The following is a 13,040-nucleotide window of genomic DNA, read 5'->3' as shown; positions in this document are numbered from 1 at the left end:
CTTCTCTCAATCATGTTTTCTTCAAAGATATTTTATACTCCATCAAATACGTTCTTGAGACATCCACCATCGTAAAACTTTTTAAAACTGAATTGTAATAAACATAAAATGCCACTAGGTGAAATATATATATATATAGGTACTCTGGTCTGAATAGATTTTTGAGATCGTGATTACACAAGCCAGCAGATTTTTTTATGATTTATTTCACAACAAAATTTAAGCAAAGTTTTTAAACAGTTAAGTCTTTAATCAGTATAATGATGGAAACAAAATCTCACAATACACAGTTTTGGACCTTCATTAATACCTAATAAGGAAATAACTATATCCTTCCTTAAGCACTTCGTAACGCGCAGTTTGTTTAAAACTAATTAGTTTCTATTTTTCCCACCCTAATATAAACTATGATATCCTAGATAATTTTAAGTTTGATCAAGATGCAATTCCCACCTTTGAAAGTCTGAAAGAGGAATTCAGCTCAGGAAAAGGTAAAAGGAGGTTCTGCACGCGCGCGGAACGTGCTGATCACTTTCGGTCGTCCACGAGTTTTAAAATGCCTTAATCACAAGAAAAACCCCAGTTCCTCTTCCATGGAAGCTGTAAAGCTGGTGCATACGACTGACTAAGTAGAATAAATTAACAAAACAACATGAATTTGGAAAAAATTATTTTTCGTGTAACTAAAAAGAGGTTTCTATACATGAACGACAGATCAAATGTTCGTCATTCAATATGAAAACAGCGAGCATCAAGATATGTGTGTGGCGAAATAACACAACATATAACTACCTTTCGTATGAAGTGTGTTTGTGTGTTTATGTTTATATATACAGCATCTATCACGTATACTGTATTAGTGTCTATTAAATTTTAAGCAAAAATCTGGCTAATCTGAACTTAACGCCCGGAAAATATAGAGTTACCACGAGTACTAAGATTAACACAAACATTTAAAACGTACAAACAGGGCAGGGCGTGACAGTTCAGTTGGTAAAAACAGATCCTAGGGTTCCGCAACCAATGAGGAAAAAGCTGTGGAGTTACTTTAATACTTAGGCAAACGCACTTTAAAAGTGCACGTTTTTTGTGTTTTTTGTTGGTTTTTTTTTGTTGCCAACAGCACCCTCCTAGTTACACATGTATTTTGGTAGGGTTAAAAAAAGGTCATAACACAGACAACAGTTCTTTCATCTAACCAATGCTAAAAGTATAAAGATTATCTGACCTGATAATGCATAGGAGAAGTAAGTGATAATTTGACCGTGAGAGTTACCTATAAAAAAATTCAAAACTTATTTCTTACCAAACATAGGAGATTGTCTTGGATTCCGAAACGTCTTGAAAGCTGTGGACAAACTGGTCATCGGATGTCTTTGTAGACTTTCAACCGAAAATACAGGATACAATATTCAACCGTTAGTTATGTAATAGCCCACCTCTTATACCTTTTATACCAGTTTTGATTGGGCACCTTAGGTCACATGGCGAACTGTTTGGTGCGTGAAACAGCCATGGCTATATTCCAAAAGGCTTGAAAGTTGCCAAATCTACATGTGGCGCAGCTCACTAGCAACTTGAACGTCTCTGGGCCTGTCCCAGGATAATCCTATTTAAAAATGTTCAGGATCCAATGAACACGGTTTCCATTTTGGTGTCAAAGAGTTAGCTGTTCGGTTTCCCGGATTAGAGCGCTTCAGTAATAAATATTACGAATGTAATTGCCAAGACGGAGAAAAGACTTCCTTATATGGCTCTCAACTTGTAACATCTACGGGATTCACTTCCACGTAGGTATAAACAGGAGTAATCGGTATCACCATGAGAAAACAGCACAGAAAGTCTCAAACTGTAAACAATTTATTAACGGTAGAGATGTATGTGCAACTCCCATATTAAAAGGTAGCGGTACTAGAATAATAATGTTCACCTTTTAAAATATATCTAATTTATTTTCTCTGAGTATTTCATTAAGGAAACATTTAATAAAATCAGGTGACAAGCCCAAGACAGGGAATGCATACTCTACATCCAAGTGACAAGTCTCTTCAATACAGAATATGTTGTCGTTGCGGAGCTGTAATAGGAACGAATGTTAGATATTGGGAAAAATATCAGTTCGGTACTAAACTGTCAGAAATAGCTTTGTAATCATGCAGGGAAACAATAGCTGTGAGAGCATACGTTCCAAAATACATATCATGTAATTAATGAACCAAACGTGTATTTAGTAAATATTATTATACGTAATGGACATGAGTGACTGAATGAATTCAGGTTTATCATTGTACTATTCATTTCTAGACTTGCGGATTATAAAACTTTATTTCACGTAGAACTAGATAAACCAAAGCTCACAAATAATAAAGTTTTCTAATCCGCAAGTCTAGAAATGAATACTGCAATGATAAACCTGAATTCATTCAGTCACTCGTGTCCATTACATATATAATATTTACTAAGTACATATACACAGAACTTATTCATCGAATCTGACTAAGTTTTGCTTGTATGTGGTCAAACATTTAAGACTGTATTCGCAACAGTTTCGAAACAATTAATTAAACAGCGATGCACATTAAGACAAAGTCAAATTCGTACTAGCTTCTAAATACAGTGATCAAATTTAAATTACTGCCTTTTCGAGAGTTTTAAAACTAAAGGAAATATATAACTAAACTTACCACCCATATACATCATATACAACGTGAACTAAAAATAACGAGGACTGGCTTTAATTAACATTTTTTCCTCCCTATAGGAAAAATTTTAAAACGCAATCACTGACAGAATCCCTGTTATCTCAAACTTTTTGTCGTACTGCACAAAAGTGTCGCAGTTTCTAGTAAACTGTTACTTTAGAAGGTTGTTCTGTATCTCCTACTGGTTTAGTTTAACGAGGACTGGCTTTAATTAACATATTTTCCTCCCTATAGGAAAAATTTTAAAACGCAATCACTGACAGAATCCCTGTTATCTCAAACTTTTGGTCGTACTGCACAAAAGTGTCGCAGTTTCTAGTAAACTGTTACTTTAGAAGGTTGTTCTGTATCTCCTACTGGTTTAGTTTACTTTTCTCGCATGTTTTTCATTTCTTTATTTTTGTTTAGCTCCAAAAGTGTGAAGAACGTTAACGTTATAATTTATTGAACTTAAGTGAATCTTTGTTTTCTGCTCATTGTTGCATCTTTGTCTATTATTGCAGTTGCCAGGCCACAAAGAAATAGCAAAAGTTATAAAAGGAGCACACACTATAGCGTGTTTTATTGAAAGTAAAATTAATCTAAAATGTAATTAAATTTACCGCCCAAATAATTACCCATCTTGCCTAACCGCTAAAGCTAGGCCTGAAAACAACGGGCTTGTTTCATTTAATATGGGAATAGCCTTAACAATGTTAAGGAAGGAAAAGTTCTAGGTGTTCTGGTTGCTCAGAATATGCTGTTATTAGCAACTGGACAAATAGGATTTTACGTTGTATTTACAGAAATATTGAATACTAGTTTAAAGAGATTATAATCTTATCGTATAGATTAGTGGTTAGGCCACGTTTTCAGTATTGTGTTCATTCTTGGGTTCTTTAGCTCAGAAAACACATTGGATGGTTGGAAAGGGTTCAGAAAGGAGTTACTAAGAAGATACCTCTGATGGAAAGATTTGTCATACGAGGATTGTATTGTTTTAGTTTGAGAAATTAAGAGTTAGAAGGGATTTGAATGAAGTGTTGTTGTTGTGTGTTATTACACACAAGGCAACACAAAGAACTGTCTGCCCATCACGGGTATCGAAACACGGTTTTGAGTGATATAAGAAGCAGCAACACCGATGTGCCACAGGCGAGAGAAAGGCGAAAGAGGGTTGGAGTAGTGGATGAGTCCAGAGCTGATGATTTCACTAATCACTGAACAGATGTTTGAAAAACTTCATGAAGTTTTATAAATAATTTCCTAGCTATTTTCCTATGTAACCTATTTAGTTAGACGTCTATAAATTTGTAAGTTGAAAACCAGTAAAATCAATAGCTGCGTTTAGTTGGCATTTGGATCATACTTTATTACGTGTGAGAACGTATTATCAGTATGCAAATACCAAATCTACCTAGAATTACAACCGGGTAGAAGAATGAAATGTTAAAACAAACGTACGTCTGAATCTTTATTAGTTGTACAACCATTATTTAAATCATATAAACAAAAGGGCTCGGGCAGAGCGATGTAGACCCGTCTTTTTTTTTTTCATAAAGGGGAGATACAGAAAGTGAAAGTATAGCAATGACGAACAGGAAATACCCAACGTATCAAATGCCTTTTTTTTCATAAGAAGAAAACGCGCATCGCAAGTTACTAAATTAAGGCTGCAGGGGCACACTATGTAGCCCCTGCATCTGTTGGCGTGCATCTCTTTAACAAAATTCCCGAGACTGTTTCAGATGACACGTGGCAAGCGCGTGGTAAGCTTGAGCTTGTTTCATACGCCTGGACCACACGTGTTTTGCACGCGAGGACAATTTACATTTCCCTTCAAAGGAAGTAGTTTTCAATAAAAACGCGTAAGAAATGAAAAAGTCGCGAATCCTAAGATCTGCGACGCGTTTTTATGCAAAAAATGAAAAATTTTTCAGGGCACTATTAACAGATGTAAAAATTCAGGAAAACTTTCTGCAGAAATATTGAATAATAACAAACTGTATTATCCATAACTCAATAACTGTGTATAATGGCGATAATTCCATATTTCTACATTTTGTTATTATTGGTTTTTTCGGTAGGAAAATTATTTTCGTTTGATTTTGTTAAAAGACATTGTTTCCTCACAATATTTGCCAACACTGTTTTCTAATTTTTAATTTTTTGGTGTAATTGATACTAATATTTTATTAAAGTGTCCAAAATATGTTTCTGGCGTTAGCTTTTGCCTACATCTGCTGAGAACGAGGCTAACCCGATACAACTCAATGTCTACTCCCCTCTCCACTTTCCTGCGTAGTAATTTTACAATTCCAGAAGGCTACATCAGATATCATCTATACACAAGCATCCCGCCCACTCCTCAGTGGTTCAGCTGTAAGTTTGCAAACTTAAGACGCCAAAATTCGGGTTTCAGTATGTGCAGGTGAGAAGTTCACAGATAGCCTATTGTGTAGTTTTGCGCTTAACAGCAATCAAGACCACGTCTACACACAAGGTACACCGGTTTTGTTTTGTTTTGTGTGGTTACTTAATATAAATTGCATAAACCTTGCAGGAATAACGAGGGACTGTGTATTGATATTTAAAATAATTGAAAATGTTGTATACGAAAAAAACACAACTTAAATGTGAATCTGGTTTACTTTTATCAACAAAAATAATGTGGTAATTTAATGTTTTTTACTTTTAATTTGCACTTAAATATAATTTTCTGGGATATATGTTTTGTAATTCGTTTTTAATGCATTTAAAAAATATATGTATTAAAAAACGTAACTTTCCGTTCTTGTCTATATCTCTCACAAGTTTAATTAGTCTCTGACTAATTTGTTAATGCTTATACAAGTGTAATGACTTCTCTCTCAATTAATATAATTACCATTCTAATGGGTTTTTTTTTTAAATTCCAGGCAAATAATGATGAAAATAAAAGGTAATTTTTATGTTAAAAACTCACGTTTAGTTAAGCCTTCGACACTAATCCCACGTTACAAAACGTTTGTTTTTCTTGTTGTCCAGGGGTAAACTTACAGATTCAAGATTACCAACCTGGAGACCTCTACCAGCTTGTGGTTAAATACAATATGGCGACAGTTTAGCTTTGAAGCAGTAACAATTATTATTTTCCTTTTTTTCTTGAAGCTGTAGCAATAATGTAGGATGCGATGAAAAAAATCACTTCTTTTGGTTAACTTACCACTAACTCTTAACTGTTCAGCTGGCGTATATTACCAACCTCTTCATTTATCGCAGAAGTAGGATTTCATGGACCCACGATCGATATAAATGGAGGACACCATTGTTTATGCCCGAGTCTGAAGGCAACATGAATACCATGCGTTTTAATCTTCTGTTATAAACTAAAACAAAATTAAAGCAGGTGTTGAAGTAACAAAACACACACACAAAACAAGTACTTAAATAATCTTCCTAAAAGAACTTATAGTAAACAGTTAGGACTCCAGAACTATATGGAAATTTTGTGATTTAATAGTCCAGATGCTTTATTTCTGGTAAATGTACTAGCTTATAGATCTTAAAAACTAGGTAACTATATTATATAGCTAATGACGCTATAATGTGAATGTACGTTAATATATATATAATATGTATCGTGTATGGACAATAAACAGTTTGAATGCTTTATTTCATGTCTATACACTCGTAGAAATAACACGGTAAAAATAGTATGATTTTTATGGTAACAATATACACTATAACATCTTGAACCTTCCAAGAGGCGGGAACCGATGTGACACATCCTCGAAGAAATTGTAGCCCACTCCAGCTAATCTTGGGCGCTCTCCAACGTGCCAAGGGCAGGGTCGTTTCCTTTAGTGAGCACCCGTTCTCCCCAGATGCAGGGCTTGCTTCCCATTGGTCGACAATTCAGCCTTGAGCTTTGTGCCCATCCTATCGAATCAGCTTCGGACGTACATTGGTAGCAGACGCCCGGGAAATCTATAAAAATTGATTTAGTAGTATGTAAGACTAAGCTAACACACACATATGCACGTGTGTATAATAAAGGAAAAGGCATTACTAAAACAGCAGTACTCCCATAAAAACACAAAAGCAAAGAATTATTCATATCACAAAACTTGTGCACTTTTGCAAGTGTGTGACTCACGAAGGATAAGTTACTATCAGTTTACCCTAATTTGCACAAACAAACATTTCATGAGCAACAAATCAAAGATGCTAAATTTAATATAAAAGGAATACTTTTCATATTCATTTTCAACAGTTTCTATTAAAGTCGTTAACTATAAAACACTTACTAAATAACGTTAAAGCAAAAATCGCGTACATATAACTTTGTACGACAAGTTAAGCGTTTAATAGAAAACAAACATTAAGATCAAAGTAACGTATCACACGAACAGTTAGCCTCGGACATCCCACATATCACGCAGTTGCATTTTACAGGTGTTTGATAGACAAACATCTATGACAATTATACCACTCACGTGGTATCACGGAAATTATTTTCTGTATTAAGCTCCAACTGTCATACAAACTTCAGTACAAGACTATTAAATAGTGTGTAAGACATACATTTAGAAGAACTGGCTCCAAACATAAGCATACAAGTGAATATTTAAAGTTAAACACACATAGATAAAATAAAAATATATTTAATAAACAATGTTGTTATAATTTTCCATGTTTTATTTATTACCATGAAAGACTATGAAATTCGTGTTTTTACGTAAAACTGAGCTCACTTTTTGCATTTAATGCAATACATCCCGTGCTATTAGAATACGATCTATTACTTTATCTAATATTGTAGTTTCTTCTTGTACTTTAGCTTTCATGGTATTCAACATTGTAAGTACTTTTGCATAACATTTAACATATTTTGTTGGCAGTTTCCTGCCAAATGTATGTATCTCCAGAGGTCCACATGCAAACACACATACAAAATATCTGGCTCATAGTAACATAAAGAAACGAATTTAAGTAAAAATAAAAACATTGAAAGAGAAAAAGGCAATAATTTGATTTTATACATAGGAACTTGTAAGTTATAAATGTATAAAGATAGGACGCCTATCAATGAGCTAATAAATAGTATTATTTTACAACAGAGTAAAGCAAGTGACCATATGAATTGAGCAAACAAAGTTTTTTATCTTAAGTTTATTCTAAACTATTCCAAATGAGGATCCAGGGAAACATACATTTACAATCGAACCCTGTTTCAGTTATTTCAAGTTATTATCTCTGGATATATATTCACAAAAATCAGCTAATTTGATGGAACAATACTATCCAATAACGTGATAAATATATGCAACAATAGTCATTTAAAAGCAGGGTAAAATCGTTCCTGTTTCACTTAAATAGCCTTAAAGATAAACGATACAATTAAGAACCATTTTCCAGTGACATAGACAGCGTGTACAATGTTTCAAACATGAGCCTATAGCAAACGCATGAAACCTTTGGTCTAGGAAAGAAAAGTATAAAAAACAAGTTAACTTTACTGCAATCGTTGTTGCTTTTTAACATGTGTGCCATGTTATTTTATCAGCTTTAATAAATAAGCAACTTATAGAAAATGTGTGAAACTTGCTTTTCAAGTATAATAAATATCAGTGCTAAATGTAAGCCGTAAACCATACTAGGATATTAAATTTATTAATAGAATTATCTAATTAATATATATATTACATATAACGAAAAGAATTATGGAAGCACAGCTTGGTAAGTGGATTTTGTTTCGCTAATGAGTCTTCAGTTTAAAAGGGGGTGTACTCACCTGTGCCATTTATAAGTATAGTATATACTACACTTTAAATAGTAGGTCAAGTGAGTTGAGATCTGTATTTTCAGTTCCTCAGGCAATGTTCTGAAGTATCTCAAAATGGAACTGTTGGATTCAGGTCAATGTGATTTGGGTTGATCAATATACTTTCGACGTTTTATACCTGTGCTAGACATATTATACAAAAGTATGCTTAAGGAACTGTGGTCATTCCCTTTATGACTGAGATTACACAGTCACATCCAAAGTTTTCTCTGATTGCTGTCAAAGTCAAATACATCCGTTTGAAGCACGTAATGAGAGTCATTGCTCCACACTATAATATTCTATCGTTTTAACTAATGCCTTGTATTCGTGCTCCCAGGTCTTGTGAGCTACATTCAGTTGCTATGATAAGGGTTTCGCTTCACGACACATTTCAAGTTGGAAAAAAAAAGTAACTGACTGACGACTAGTCATGAACAGTAATTTTCTGAGGGGTGAAGAAGGTATAATATTCCACGTTAACATTCATCTAGTTTTCTTCCATTTCTTCATCGCTGTAACCACAATACATTCTGATAGAATTAGGTGAACAAAAATTTCATATCATTAATGTTGCATCTAATACCCTGAAGATCCGAGAACTCCTTTTCTTCATTGTATCTTAACACTGTCTTTTCGTTAAAGTCGATTATATATAAATAAATTCTACGTGGCAGAGGGGACGGGTCTATTACTCGCTGGGGACGGGCTGTCTCGGTACTTTTGTTAATACATATATAGCGACTGTGTACAAAGACAGACACACACACATACACACAGCTCATCAAAGACCTTACTTGCATTATCCCCAAATAACGTATTGGTCACCTGCTTACATGCTCTCTCTCTTAAAATTAAAAGAAACAAAACAAAAACGATTTGTTAATTAAACTTAATACATTTTGTTTTCTTTTAACACGAACCTCTAAAAATAAAATACCTCAAAAAAAACTTTCTCTGCATACTGTTTGAATACAATATCTGTGGTATTACGATGTATCTCGCAAGAATTTCACTTTAAAATAGTACTGAGCCTAAAGTTAGATGTTTTGTTACGGTTCGTCATTTACTTATGTTATTAGGGAAACTGAAATTTTCACGATTATTTTGTGAACATGGAGAACACATTTTAGTCCACACAAGGACGAATCATGTAACCCTACATTTAAGGAGGATTAGAAACATAAAACTGTCAAGTTTAGTCTATAAACACGAACTGTTAAACAATAAGTTATGCATGTATTTCATTATTTTTAATATACTTCATATAAATCAACACAAATCTTTCAATAACAGAAAAGCCACGCGAGTTCATTCTTTCACAGAAACTAGTCCCCCGCTGGTACAGCGGTAAGTCTACAAATTTACAACACTAAAATCAGGGGGTTCGATTCCCCTCAGTAAGCTCAGCAGATAGCCCATTGTGGCTTTGCTATAAGAAACAGATATAAGGTATCAAAAAATCCGAAGTTACTAACTTAGATAGTGAATTACTTTGATGCCTGCCAATAAAAAAAAAGTTGACTGAATGTGTTTGAAAAGTGCAACAGACCTCTGACTGTATGCTAATTGACCAACTCCTTTAATAGTGGTAACGACTGGACTATTTATTAACTGCGCCATTCCAAGAACATTTTTGAAACTGTAATATGACAGACAGTCCATAACCTGTCCAAAACTTTCTTATCTTGGATTTAAACAGCGTGAGTTTCTGGTGCTTCGTGTTCAAACTATAAACATGAATGACAAGAAACGAGTGACATGATCTAAGGAGTCATATTTCACCCGAGCTTTAAAGAACTGAAATATGAGTGAAAATATGAACACAGGAAGTACTTCATTTTCTCTGCTTTGTGTTCTAATACAGTCTTTTGTAGATGGTATAGTACACGAAACGTTCTTGTGGTTAGGTCCTTGAGTTCCATTAGAATGGGGAATGATATCTATATAAGTCTGAATGCTATTGTTGCACTGATGGGTCTAGTCCAAGACAATAATGCAACAATGCAACATGCTGTCCACGACAGGAAGAACGTAACACTGCCTTCAAGTATTGACCAGCATAATCATTGATTAAATTTTATACTGGCAGAGCGTTTTGAGATGAATTTGAACGCAGCATTCACCATTTTAATTTTATATCGACGTCCGTGAAACTCCTCGACTAAAAAGTTACAATCGAACAAGTCACCTTCCGATACCACATGGAGTTTGTGCAATTGTGAGAGTGAGAGGCAGTCGAACCCGATGTTAGATAGAAGTCTTAATAAAGTGTTCAGTCGGTGTGATGTAAGAGTAATTATATTTTCAGTAATGTTTTAAAGCAGTGAGGTTGCTAATTTGATATCAAGTGTTGAAGCACTTATTTGATACGTTGAAAATTTGAAAAAGAAAAACGCTTTTCCACAAACTTGGTAAAACAGTTTTTGTCTTTCCTTGTTGAATGATTTGCTGTACTTATCATTTTTGACGTTGCAAATTTGTACGACTCATAAATTCATTGATTAAATACAGCAGGTTAGGCACAAATACATTTGTGCAATATATATATTTTCATACATGTTTAATAACCTCTCAAAGTTATTGTTATAATGTTAACTAGAAAGTGTCCATAATATTGTTTTATATGAACAATCAGACATTTCAAAAAATATATACATCACTTGCAGTTAAGCATATATTTAGAAATCTCACCTCAGCTCGCGTGTTATAGTTGAAATTGAACACTCTAAAAAAACACTTGACTGTAAACAGCGACACTCATACAACATGTGTATCTTGAATATCCAAGATACATATTGGCTTAGAGTCATGTATCAAAAGAAGTCCTAACAATCCAGATTCACTGTTCAATTAATAGTGAATAATATTAACTATACATTAATTGAGCACTTATCAGTGAATGCCTTTAAACATATTTATGTCAAAGTATTAGCTCTGATGAAATGAAAATAAAATCGTTAAAATTACTTTTGATACTAATACAAATTCTTTCAACTAAATTTATGTTTTTTAGTTCACTATTCTACAAAATTTCGGAAGTTACATCTCTTAACAGCTACGAAATAAAGTGGTCGATCTGATCTTATTTCGTACACTGATGTTCATCCTACAAGCTAAGTTTAAATGTTCTTTATAAATTACAAATTCAACACAAGACAAGAAATAAAATTACTCCATCATTTTTGTAGCACATTTTAAACGCTCTTCGTTTGGCCATGTAATACCTAATAATACATTTCCTTTCTTTTTGCAATTTAACAATAAATTATAATACCTTTCCTTTTATTTTGTCACACAAAAGTACACTAAAATTCTCCTTCATCTTGCCTTATTAGAGTACGCCTTAATAAATTCCCCTTATATAATGTAAGCACCATAATTCCCATTTGTTTTGCCATGTAATAATATTTCTTTGTTTGTTTTGAATTTCGCGCAAAGCTACTCCAGAGCTATCTGCGCTAGCCGTCCCTAATTTAGCAGTGTAAGACTAGAGGGAAGGTAGCTAGTCATCACCACCCACCGCCAACTCTTGGGCTACTCTTTTACCAACGAATAGTGGGATTGACCGTGACATAATACCCTCACGGCTGAAAGGGCGAACATGTTTGCTGCGACGGGGATTTGGACCCGCAACCCTCGGATTACGAGTCGAACTCCTTAACCCACCTGGCCATGTAAGAATAAACCACATCTGTCGTGAATTTTACTACATAAGAAAACACCATAAAATATTCCATAATTACTCTATTTCACCACGTAAGTGAAAGGCTATGTTCTTTTGCCGACTACTCTACAGAGTTTCGAGTAATTTAATCTTTCAACTTTATCATCTATTGTATCTTCATTATACAACTTAACCTTAAATAGACATCTATTGTATCTTCATTATACAACTTAACCCTCAGAAGGAGTTTAGAAAACAACAACTCTTAGATCGGACAGAAAGTAAACCTTATACAAGTCCTTTGATTACCTGGGACTTTATCCCCGCTGGTACAGCAGTTTGTCTACGGATTTACAACGCTAAAATCAGGGGTCGATTCTCTCCGTAAACTCAGCAGATAGCCCGATGTGGCTTTTCTGTAACAAAACACACACTTGCGACTTGACTTACTCTGGCCGTGTGAACAGTAAAATATATATCAGCGTTTAACAGCAATAGTTCGAAGTTATTACTCATTGTAGCGTTGTTATTTATTTGTGTTACAATCTTGTAAAATACATCCACTAATTAATTTTTAATGCACAACATTATTTGCTTCATATTTCTTGTCATTTGCATCTTTGAACCAATCAGATATTATTTAACGGAACTTTGCTGTTGATACGTTAAGTCATAGCAACAACGAACACGACTTTTAAAACAGCGACGTGAAGAAAGGTAAATAGCAGATAAATATCATTGGCTAGGTTATACTGCTTAGTGAATTTATCGTAGCGTACCGTTATTACAGGTGATACGCATGTGTTTACTACAGGTATATGAACCATTATACTCCAATGTTACCAGAATCTTAAAATATTTAACTTAAGAATACAAACTAACAATG

The 13,040-nt window shown here is 34.1% G+C and overlaps 1 long non-coding RNA gene across 6 annotated transcripts in view; it reads right to left on the bottom strand.

Annotated features, from left to right (window-relative positions):
* Positions 1-6,317: 6,317 nt before the first annotated feature.
* Positions 6,318-13,040, bottom strand: part of LOC143233175 (uncharacterized) — an 85,425-nt gene continuing 78,702 nt past the window's right edge. For all 6 annotated transcript variants that reach the window (XR_013018011.1, XR_013018012.1, XR_013018013.1 and 3 more), the window contains exon 3: positions 6,318-6,650. This is a non-coding gene — a long non-coding RNA (uncharacterized LOC143233175). The remainder of the gene's footprint in view (positions 6,651-13,040) is intronic.

This window comes from Tachypleus tridentatus, chromosome 12 (assembly GCF_004210375.1).
Source record: "Tachypleus tridentatus isolate NWPU-2018 chromosome 12, ASM421037v1, whole genome shotgun sequence".
Classification (NCBI taxonomy): Eukaryota; Metazoa; Arthropoda; class Merostomata; order Xiphosura; family Limulidae; genus Tachypleus; species Tachypleus tridentatus.
This window is presented reverse-complemented; position numbering and strand designations above follow the sequence as displayed.